A 12,235-nucleotide genomic window follows, 5' to 3' on the forward strand; every position below is an offset into this window, starting at 1 on the left:
AAGTTCCTCTATCGAATAATAAACTTAGTTCTTCAGATCACATCTGACTGGATTATTGGAAGATAGAGTATTGGTTATGCTGGTTGCTCCAAATTTGTCAGACACTTAGTGCGGGGCAGTACAACTGCAAGTCCGTTCCTGTATTTTCTCCTGTATCCACACTGGGTTAAAAAAATAGTTCAGACCTGACAGTTTGCACTGGCCAAATGGATTTGGTCACTGGACAGGAGCCTAGAACGGATTAGCTACAGAGTATTGCTAATCGTCTGGAAGGGCTGGAGGCCTCGCAGCAGCAACTGGCACAATTTATCCAGGAGATGGCTCTCAGACAAGATACCTTACAGGCGTCCCTCGTTACTGTTAGCATTCCAGTGACCACCAATCAGCCCGCGCTGATGGTTCCAGTTCCCAGTAATCCACGTCGTCTGCACTTACCTACACCCAGTAAATTTGATGACAACCCCAAGATATGTCGTGGTTTCCTTAACCAGTGTGATGTTCACTTTACCCTTCAACCCTCCAACTTCCCTACTCCTAAAACCAAAGTGGCTTATATTGTGTCCCTGCTGTCCGGACCCGCATTAGACTGGGGGCCTGATTCAGAGCTGAACGCTCTGACCAGAGCGCTCGCTCTGAATCAGTGCCCTCCTACCTGAAAATGGAGTGGCCTCCTGGCTGCTCATATAGCTGTGGGTGACCACCCACAGCTATAGCGAGCAGCCATGATGATGGTCGCGATGGTCTTTGACCATCGCGACCATCGGGCTTGCGACGAGACCCTGCGGTAGAGTCTCGCTTCCGCAAGCCCAGGAGTGATTTTGGCTCTATCAGAGCCAAAATCACTCCCACTGACATCATTACTGATGTCAGTGGGACCGGCTTCAGACGGTAGGCGTTCCCATGGGAACGCCTCCGTCTGGCAGCCACGCCCCTGGCACGCCCACCAAAGGGGGCGTGCTGTGAATCAACATCGACAGCACGCCCCCTTTGGTGCGAGACCCGGAGCGACGGAGAGCCCGTCGCTATCCGGGTCTCGCGCATGCGCACGACGGAGCTCCCTCCATCGTGCACATGCACAGTGGGGCAACATCGACCCGCTTGCGAGCGTCCTTTGCTCATGAGCGGGTCTGAATGACCCCCTGGGTTTCCCCATTGTGTGAGCGATCCTCTACTGAATAATTATTCACACTCTCTAGCATCATTCAGGAGAATCTTTGATGAACCCGGAAGGACGTCCTCTGCAATGATGCACCTCAGACAAGGGATTCGTCCTGTTAGTCAGTATGTTATCCAGTTTCAAACGCTAGCATCAGAATTAAAGTGGAACGAGGAGGCATTAATATCAGCCTTCTGGAACGACCTTTCGGACTGGCTAAAAGATGACTTAGCTACCCGGGACCTTCCCACTAAACTCGATGACCGCATCTCTTTGTGTGACAAGGTGGAGTTATGCTTTTGGGAACAACAGGCAGAGAAAAGCAGAAATGATCGTTCCAGGGTTCGTTCTATGATCCCTTCCATCGCCTCAACCCTTGGATCCACAGATGACGACCCTATGCAGGTTAACCGGGCTCACCTCACTAATGAAGAATGGCAGAAATGAGGCAGAGAAAACCTCTGCTTGTATTGTGGGGAGCCCGGCCATCTTGTAGCCTCATGCTCCCGCCAGTCCCAGGGACACTCGGTTAGGAGTAGTGCCTCCGTCCCCAAAATGTGCTGAATCTGTTCTGCCCATAATCCTGGATTTGAAACAAGGTCCTGTGTCTGTCATCTCCCTCCTAGATTCTGGGGCCGCAGAAAATGTCATTACTCTCGGCTTTGTCAAAAAACTCCAAGTATCCTGTATTCCCCTCGATCATGCTATTACCCTGTCTGCAGTCGATGGCAGCCCTATTGTCAATGGCATAATCTCCAAACGAACTCATCTTGTGTTGGTTCGTATAGGAGCCCTTCATTCATTATACCTTGACAAAGACCTCAGAGGAGGTGGAAAAGCGTTGGTTTTATGGTGATTGCATTTGAAAGTACCCAGACCGGGAAGGTAGCGCTCTATAGGGGGAGCAGAATAATACCCCTATATGCTCAACAGTGTGCCTTGCTTTAAATGTCTTGTATGGTACGCATCCATTTATGTATTTTAAAGTTTAATAAAACTGTGAAGATTTTACACTATTGCGGCAAACCTCTTTTGTCTTGCATGTATGCATATTTGAGAAAGTCTACACAGAGGAGGTTGGCCGTGGATGAAGGATTTTAACCAAAGCTTGGAGTGACGACTTGATATTATTGGAGTTACGGTGAACTACTGGAGATTACTTTTGTTTAAAGACACAGTGATATTGATATAGGAATTTTTGAGTGTAATCGATTTAGTGGTGTAATAACACCACACATTGACTTAAGAACACTATAAACAGACTGAGAAATATTTTCTGTTCTGAAAAACTTTTCATCATTTCACATTAGGTGCGCTTGAGAACACTTTTTTCTTTTCTGTTTTTCACGATTGTGACCTGTGAAACTCACTCTGATTCTCAGGCAGTCCTATTTAACGTGGATCGCGATTGTTGTATATATACATCCAGAGCTCATTAGTTTTCTGATTATACCTAAGGTATCCCAGGATGTGATTCTAGAATACCCCTGGCTATGCAAGCACAATCCCAAGATCGATTGGAATTCCATGCAAGTCCTCTCCTGGGGCGATGATTGTCAAAAGTTTTGTTAATGTGGTTGTATATCTGGATAATATCTTGAATTTTTTTCTTCTGACCTCAAGGAACATCAATGTCATGTTAAAAAAGTTCTGACCCGGCTGAGGAAGAATAATCTGTATTGCAAACTCGAGAAATGTGTCTTTGAAGTTCTTACTATTCCATTTTTAGGGTACATTATCTCTGGCTCTGGATTGGAAATGGATCCCAAAAAGGTTCAAGCGAATCTGGACTGGTCGTGTCCTCCTTCTCTAAAGGCAGTACAAAGACTTCTTGGGTTCTCTAACTATTAAAGGAAGTTTATAAAAGGATTCTTGTCTCTTGTTGCTCTCATCACCGCATTAACCCGCAAAGGGGTCGTTCCCTCCCAGTGACCTCCCAAGGCAGAAAAGGCTTTTCAGATGTTGAAGCAGGCATTCATGTCGGCTCCAGTCCTGAGACAACCAGGCATCAACAAGCCTTTCCTTTTAGAGGTGAATGCTTCCTCTGAGGCAGTGGGAGCTGTTCTCTCACAGAGATTCGAGGACAACAAGATTCACCTATGTGGTTTCTTTTCTAAGAAATTTTCTCCAGCTGAGAGGAACTCACCATTGGAGAACAGGAATTGCTAGCGGTCAAGTTAGCCCTGGAAGAGAGGCGTTACCTTCTCAAAGGTGAAAAAGTTTCCGTTTACGGTATTCACTGATCATTGAAATTTGCTGTTCCTGAAAAATATTCAATGCAGTAGTTCTAGGTTGGCCTGCTGGGCCATATTCTTTTCACGTTTTAGTTTTACTTTAACTTATCGTCCTGGATCTCTCAACTAGAAAGCCAGTGCTCTGTCAGGCTCCTTCTCCTCAAATAACAATATGGAAATCCTCAGAGAGACCCCAGTTCTCGACTCTAAGGTCTTTGCTACCATTCAAGTTCAACCTCCTCTTGGGAAAACCTTTGTGGCTCCAGAGTTATGGAAACAATTATTGTTTTGGGCACATTCATCTCACTTTACTGGTCACACAGGTATTCGCAAAATGTTAGAATTCTTGCAGCGCTCCTATTGGTGGCCCGCCACAAAGTCAGTGGTGGCAGAGTTCATTGCCTCTTGCACCCAGTGTGCTCAACACAAAACATCCAGACAAGCTCCTGTCAGAGATCTAGTGCCTCTTCCTATCCCAACCCGTCCATGGTCCCATCTGTCCATGGATTTCATGATGGACTTGCAGGTTTCCAATGGGTATACCACTATCTGGGTGGTGGTCGACCGGTTCTCTAAGATTGTCCATTATGTACCACACAAAAAACTACGCTCTGCTTCTGAACTGGCTCAGTTATTCATTCATCATATATTTCGCCTGCACGGATTCCCAACTGAGATCATATCGGACCTTGGAGTACAGTTCATGGCCAAATTTTGGAGAGCACTTAGTTCTACTCTTCAAGTGAAATTAAATTTCTCTACTGCCTATCACCCTCAAAGCAATGGTTCCACAGAGAGGGTGAACCAAGACCTAGAAACCTTTTTGAGAATCTACATGACGTCCTCCCAAGATAACTGGTCTGACTCTTTTCCTTGGGCAGAATTCGCACACAACTCCTCTTACCACTCTTCATCCGGTCAGTCACCATTCTTTGTGGTTTATGGTCTCCATCCTAGAGCCCCTGAATTAAAAGATCTACCAATCTATGATGTTACTGCTGTTGACTCTTCCTGCTGTTGACTCTACTCTATGGAGATTTGCTCAGATTTGGACACGTAGAACTGTTCCCAAGGTACAAATGGGGGACCAGGTCTGGCTTTCTACTCGCAACTTATGCCTCAGAGTGCCGTCCATGAAATTTGCACCCCAGTTCATAGGTCTGTTCTCACTCATCGAGGTCATTAATACCTGCTTACCTCAAGATTAAAAATTAATTTCACATTTCCCTACTAAAACTCCTCATTCTCAATAAATTCCTCAAAGTCCTACCAACACCTCCTAAAGTTCTCACTGAAAAAGGGGTAGAATTTTAAGCAAAACAAGTCCTGGACTCCCACTTTTGATATGGACATTTGCAGTACCTACTAGACTGGAAGGGTTTTGGTCCGGAGGAGCAATGCTGGATTAAAGCAGAGGATGTTCATGCTCCTAGCCTCATTCGCAAGTTCCATGCCTCTAACCCCGATAAGCCTGGGAAGTGTCCGGAGGCCACTTGTAAAGGAGGAGGTACTGTCAAGGACCAGAGCTGTTTTACCTGATGAATCGCACTCTCTGCCTGTGTGGGTGCTTTGGCACAGTCCTACCGGTGGGGGTGCTGGTGTCTGGAGATTGGCGCGAGGTGCACGTGGATGTCCTAAAGCTACAGGCCATATGGAGACAGGTGAGACTGGCAGCACTGTCATGCTGGGGACTGCTGGGCACCGCCATCTTGGTTTTGGGCATGTGACCTGAATGGGCCTATTAGGTAAGAGCATCTGGTGTGAACAATCAGCAACCAATCATGGACCTTCCCATGGTACTTAAGGGTGTTCAGCACATCCTCTAGTTGCCAGTGCAACGTATACACAGCATAGCTGTGTGAGAGTTCTCTGTGCTCCTTAGCTCGTTTGTTTTGCAGTTCCAGCTGTGACTCGTTTCCTGTTCTGTCTCCATTTCAGGCTGTTCCCGGATACCGGCATCTACCCTGACATACCTTGATACTTACTTCACTGTTGTGACTTTGTCAGCTCTCCAGATTTAGAACCCAACTCCAGTATACAGACTTCTGTTCCCCAGTTACCCCTCCTTTGGACTTTCTGTTTACCTACCGGTCATTCTCAGCCTCCCTATTTGGATTTTGTTTTTTCTGTCAAGACATTTGTTTCAGCCTCACTATTTGAACTTTGCTTTTCTGCCAAAACATTTGTTTCTGCCTCACATCACTCGGACTTGTTTATTTACTGCCAGTTACTTGTTTACTACCATTTCATGAATATTAATAATTCAAATAAACCTGTTGCATTTCAATACTACAAACCCATTCCTGTATTTTCTCCTGCATCCACCCCGGGTTCAAAATATAGTCCAGACCTGACAGGTGACCCGCCATGAAATCAGAGGTGGCTGAGTTTAATGCCTCTTGCACCCAATGTCCCCAACACAAAACATCTAGACAAGCTCCTGCTGGAGACCTGGTGCCTCTTCCTATTCCGCCCGTCCATGGACCCATATGTCCATGGATTCCGTGATGGACTTGCCGGTTTCCAATGGTTACACTACCATTTGGGTGTTGGTTGGTCGTTTTTCAAAGATGGTCCATTATGTTCCACTCAAAAAACTACCCTCCGCTTCTGAACTGGCTCAGTTGTTTGTACACCATATTTTTTATCTGCACGGACTCCCAACTGAAATTGTATCAGACCATGGGGTACAGTTCATGCCCAAATTTTGGAGAGCTCTCTATTCTTCTCTGCAATTCAAATTACATTTCTCTATAGCCTATAACCCTCAATGTAATGGATCCACAGAGAGGGTGAACCAGGATCTGGAGACCTTTTTTGGAATTTATATGTTATCCTCCAAAGATAACTGGTCTGACTCTCTTCCTTGTGCAGAATTCGCGCACAACTCCTCTTACTATTAATCATTCTATGTGGTTTATGGTCTCCATCCTAGAGTTCCTGTGTTTAAAGACCTGCCAATCTATGGTGTTCCTGCAGTTGAATCTACTCTATGGAAATTTGCTCAGATTTGGACACAAGTTCATGCAACTCTCCTCAAGACCTCTCAGCGTTTTAAGAAAGGGGCAGATAAGAGCTGTTCCCAAGATGTGAGCAGGGGATCAGGTCTGGCTTTCCACCCGCAGGGTTCCGTCCATGAAATTTGCACCCCGGTTCATCGGTCCTTTCTCCATCATTGAGGTCATTACCCTGTGGCTTACCAACTAAAATTCCCCTCTTACCTCAAGATTCCTAATTCATTTCACATTTCCCTACTAAAACCTCTTGTTCTCAATAAGTTACTCAGTCCTATCTTCTCCTCCTAAGGTTCTCACTGAGAAAGGGGTAGAATTCAAAGTGAAACAAGTCCTGGACTCCCGCTTTCGATATGGACATTTACAGTACCTGCTGGACTGGAAGGGTTCCGGCCCAGAAGAACAATGCTGGATTAAAGCAGACGATGTTCACGCTCCTAGCCTCATTTGCAAGTTCCATGCCTATAACCCAGAGAAGCCTAGGAAGTGTCTGGAGGCCACTTGTAAAGGAGGGGGCACTGTCACGACTAGAGTTGTTGTACCTGGCGAGTCGTGGTCTCTCCCTGTTTGGGTGCTTTGGCGTAGCAATACTTTTGGGGGTGCTGGTGTCTGGAGGTTGGCGCGAGGTGTCGCTTGGATATCCGAAGGGTACAATGCATGTGGTGACAGGTGAGACTGGCAGCGCTGCCACACTGGGGATTGCTGGGCACCGCCATCTTTGTTTTGGGCATGTGACCTGAATGGGTCAATCAGGTTTCAGCATCTTGATTGTACTCTCAGCAGCCTATCATGCACCTTCCCATGGTACTTAAGGGTGTTCAGCATGCCCTCTGGTTGCCAGTGCAAAGTATACACAGGGCAAGCTGTGTGAGAGTTCTCTGTGCTCCTTAGCTTGGTGTGATAATTGAAGTCCCAGCAGTGCTCCGTTTCCTGCTCTGTTCCCGGATACCTGCTTCTACCCTGCTACACCCCGTTACTCACCCCACGGTTTGTGTACCCTCCAGCACTCCGGACTCAGAATCCACTCCAGACCTCTGTTCCTCAGTCACACCTCCATTGGACTTTTGTTTTCTCTGTCTGACACCTGCTCCCAGCCTCACTAATTGGACTTTGCTTTTTCTGCCTGACACCTGTTTCCAGCCTCATTAATTGGACTATGTTTTCCTGCCAGACATTTGTTTTCAGCCTCACTTCACTTGGACTTGTTTATTTCCTGCCAGTTTATATATTTTATTACCACTTCATGAATAATAATACTCCTATCAAACCTGCTGCATTCCAATACTACAAAAACATTCCTGTTTCTTCTCCTGCATCCACCCTGGGTTCAAATAATAATCCAGACCTGACACTCCCGATCTCCGGGGGAAATCTCAGTCTCTGGAGGGGATGGATGATGTCACAACATCTTCATGTAATAGGTCATCTCCAATGCGTTTCATCTGTCGTTAGGACTTTGTCTGGGGGTGTGGCACAACCTCGTCACCGGCTCCTGGGGCTCACACCACTTGGCTGAGTACAGCAGCCCTCTCTCCACCATTCGATCTCTGGTCATGCTCACAATCATCTTCTGTCTATAAGAGAAAAAAGGATTTGGATAGAAGGATGTAAAGGGTTCTATCCATTCACTCACTGCATTATATGTACATTCTGCAGCAAAGAGAGGAATTATTTTTACAATTTTGATAATTCAAAGACTAGGAATATAGAAAGTTTAATGGATTGTCAAACAACATCAGTGAGCTATATGATAGAAAGCCCTTCTGGTAAAAAATATATTTAAAAACAACTATGGGTATGAAGTTTAGAACACAATATATCAATATCTCAATAAAGTGAAAAATCATAGCATACCGAGACACTTTGCTGAGTGTCAAAATTCCTCTCAAGATGATAGAAAGGGAGATATTGAAAATAAGCTAGTGAAACTTACTGTAGATACACCCTTAATTCCCTTCTGTCTAAATGATAAATGCAATAATGTCCCATTTACAAGAGAATGAAATGTATTAAATATTATTTTATATTCTTATTGTTAGGTTGCTATACCGCTGGTTTTGATGGAATGCCTGCACGCATCATTGTTAAATGTAACTATTCCGGTATGTGCATTAAGGTATTATGTCTATTTTTCTTGTAGTTATAATTGTGCATTTTGTATGTCATATTTTATATTTGTTATTTTTTAGTTATAATAAATATCATTCTTGTTGATATAATGCATAATTGTTGATTTATACTGTATATTTAAAACATTGTTTATAGAAATATTCTCAATGCTTCTTTATGCCATATGTAATGATGTTCAAACTGTGTTGTATTGTTATATAATGAATTAGAAAGTTTGTTTTGAAAATGTATATTATAATTAATACATTTGGATGAAGTAATATTGTACAATTTACTCAAGAGACATATTGGGGCATATTCAATTGGGCGCAAGGTTTAGCGAGGAAAAAACATTATGCCCCTCGCGCCCAATTTTGGATTATCGCGGGTATGCATGCTCCCAATATCCACGGTATCCAAAAAAAAAAGTGGTCACGGGATTTCAGCTCTGAAAACTCTGCGCTGCATAAAAAAAATAGAAAAACATTTTCTGCACTTACCTGCCCGAGGGTCTCCAGTGGTTTCCATGACTCCCGGTGGCCCCTCTCCCTTGTCACTGGAGAGGGGGCTGCTGGGAGGCTCCAGGGGCTACTTGGAGATGTAGTTCTCCCAGTGCCCATCCCGGGGGGGCACACTGAACTTGTATACATACACCAGGGGTCACACACACACACACTCATGCACACACACACTCACTCATACACACTCACACACTACATACTCACCGCTGCTGCAGGAGAACGGGTCTTGACACTGGATGCAGAAGACTGCACTTCGGAAGGTGAGTATTATTGACTAATTAAGTAAATTGGAAACTTTGTGATGTTAACTTTCTGTTGTGATCCACGGCAGTGGATCATCTTGGTGGCAGGTCCCAGCCATGTTAGACAACGGCATCATGATTTGATTCCAGTTCTGGCTCTTGCAGGTAAATGTCTGTGTGCAGCTCATTGCTGCATTCCAGCCTGTCTGTCTGTGTGCAGAGCTCAGCTGTGTAAGACCCTGTCATTAGGGAGGCTCCTTGCAGGGATTGCTGTGATTGGTCCCTGCTTCTGATAAATTACAGCCAGCCCTACACTTCCTGCCGATGATATTGTCTGACTTCCAGAGTATGTGTTTGTCCTGTTCTCAGACGCCTGAGTTTTAGCTGGTCTCACCTTGTTCTGCAGTTCTTGCATGCTGAGATTGTTTTTCTTATGTCATGTGCCTGTCTGCCTGATCAGAAGTCACCTGTGAGTCATCTGCTGTGGTTCCATCTGGTCATGTCCTTACTGTTGAGACTTCCTGGAGCCGTGATTTCTGCAGCTGCGGCCTACCTCTCCACAGCCCCCGGCATTTCCATACAGCAACCCAGTCTAGCCATGTCAGCCTGTGTCCAGCCGATTCAAGCCAGCAGTGTTCACTATCTCCCTGACTCCAGCCTGTGTTGCAGCTGTGCCTGTATTCACCTGTCTGCTCAGTCAGTGGCTTGTCATACCACGGCCCTCAAGACCGCTCCTTGTTGCTCCGGCCCAACTTCGGCCCTCAAGGCCACACCTTGGCAACACTGTGTTTTTCCTGTCACACCTCGGCCCTCAAGACCACATTATGTTGTTCTTGTCGCACCTCGGCCCCCAAGGCGGCACCGTTGTGTTCCTGTCGCACCTCGGCTCTCAAGGGCGCACCAGTTTGTTTTTGTCGCACCTCGGCCTGCAAAGCAACACCTTGACCCACAAGGCCACACCTTGAATCTATTCTGTTAATTCAGCCAGTGGCTCAGCCACACTATAGTGCATTTCCTGTCTGTCTTGTTGTAGCCTGTGTTGAATTTGTAAATAAACCTTTTAATACATTCCTGCCTATAAACCTCTAAGATTCACCTGCCTAGAACCTCTAAGACAAAACCTGCCTGTACCTTCTAAAACCACAAGATGTCGCTATTTTGATTATACCATTAATGAAATACTGAGACAGTTGAATAGCGGTCCAAAGTGCTAAAGATTATTATTCAGGTAAAAGTACAGATGTTACAACGCTATGATCTAATAATGAGCGCAAATAAATTGTACAAACATTAGGTCATAAGGTACAGTTAAAATACATGAAACGGTTATTAAAGATCAAAATACAATGAGCAATATGAGACAGAGAGACAGAGAGAGAGAGAGAAAGAGAGAGAAAAAGAGACACATCAAAATACAATGAGAGAGATATCAATGTCTGCTGGGAGCACATGTTCAAGATGGCTGGTGATGGTGCATGTGTGTGTGTGTTTGTGTTTGTATGTGAGGGGGGGGTTTAGGAATGCTTCCTGCCCTATTGTCCAAACCGCATGGTCTACAAACAAACTCCATTATGAAGCTACCTCATTGAAATCTCCCATAATGCCATAGTTAATTAAATATGCAAGCTGGATATCATATGCCAACACATCAGGCAAACACTGCACCATTTAATATTCCAACATGTACAACACAAGCTGATTCCAATATACAACAATACCATCCTACAACAGACCTCATCCAGTAGTCACTAGACCGTGGGGAGGGGGAAGGGCCGAAGCACATGTTTTTCCTTTGTTTGCAAGCCTCATGATCCCTAGGCAAACTTCACCCTGCACCAAGCTGCAACTCCGCAAATCATACATCCATCAATGACCACAACCACAACAAAGACAATATACCTATCTGACCCACACAACACCACAACTGGGCAGAATCACAATTTCCCTTGTTTACCCCACATGGAGGCAAGCCATCTCCAACAAACCGCAGACAACATACCAATCTGACCCACACAACACCACACGGCAACCACCCACGACCATTCAAAGCTGCCATCAATTCAACCTCCACGATACAACACTGACACCACCCTATGATCACATTCATGAGTATACAGCACACACCAAGCCCATCTCTCCCAAGCAGAGATACCGTTCAAGCAAATGGGAAGGCCCCAACACAGAGCACATGGGAAGGCCCTAACACAGAGCACATGTGAAGGCCCCAACACAGAGCACACCAGAGGATCTCAATCAACCAGCATCAATCATCCACAAATACAACAAAAACTCCACAATCAATCCCTTTCCTGCATGCTGACAACAGACCACAGTACTCTACAGTGCAGATGAAAAGCAGAGACCAGAAAACACATCATCCACTGCATGCCAACACAGACCCATGAATATCCTTATAAAACTACAAACCACACACCATGCCAAGCTAATAACAGATTAACACCAAACATAGCTACAGACACCCAAATAGGCTAAATATTGCACAATTTATACTTAGCTATAACCCAGGGGAACTGAGATCCATTTTCCGTTGTCTTGTGAGAGAGGAAACCCTCTCTCTCCTCCAAAGATCTGCCAGTGTGTGTGCCAGCTGCCGGCCTTTTTTGTCCTCAGAATGTGCATGCTATGGTTCCCACCCCCTTTTACCTGTGAGGTCATCAGAAAGGGAGTATCCTTTTGGTTACCTGAAACTACTGTTAATTAAATCCTAGTCCCAGTTAAACAAGCCTACACAATGTCATTGTCTTCTGGTAAAGGTTAGAAATCTGTTACAGGGCATTTATTGGACAATTTCAAATGGATACAAAAGGTCTCCAACCTCCTTTAGTATCCCCCACATGCAAATCTAAGCTGCTATGGAAAACAACATTTCAAATAGATATTCTCTCTAACATTCATATTTCATAGCCGCATGTTCTGATCTTCATATTGATGTCACCGG

Source organism: Taudactylus pleione, unplaced genomic scaffold (assembly GCF_031769625.1).
Source record: "Taudactylus pleione unplaced genomic scaffold, aTauple2 ptg000017l, whole genome shotgun sequence".
In the NCBI taxonomy this organism is placed as follows: domain Eukaryota; kingdom Metazoa; phylum Chordata; class Amphibia; order Anura; family Myobatrachidae; genus Taudactylus; species Taudactylus pleione.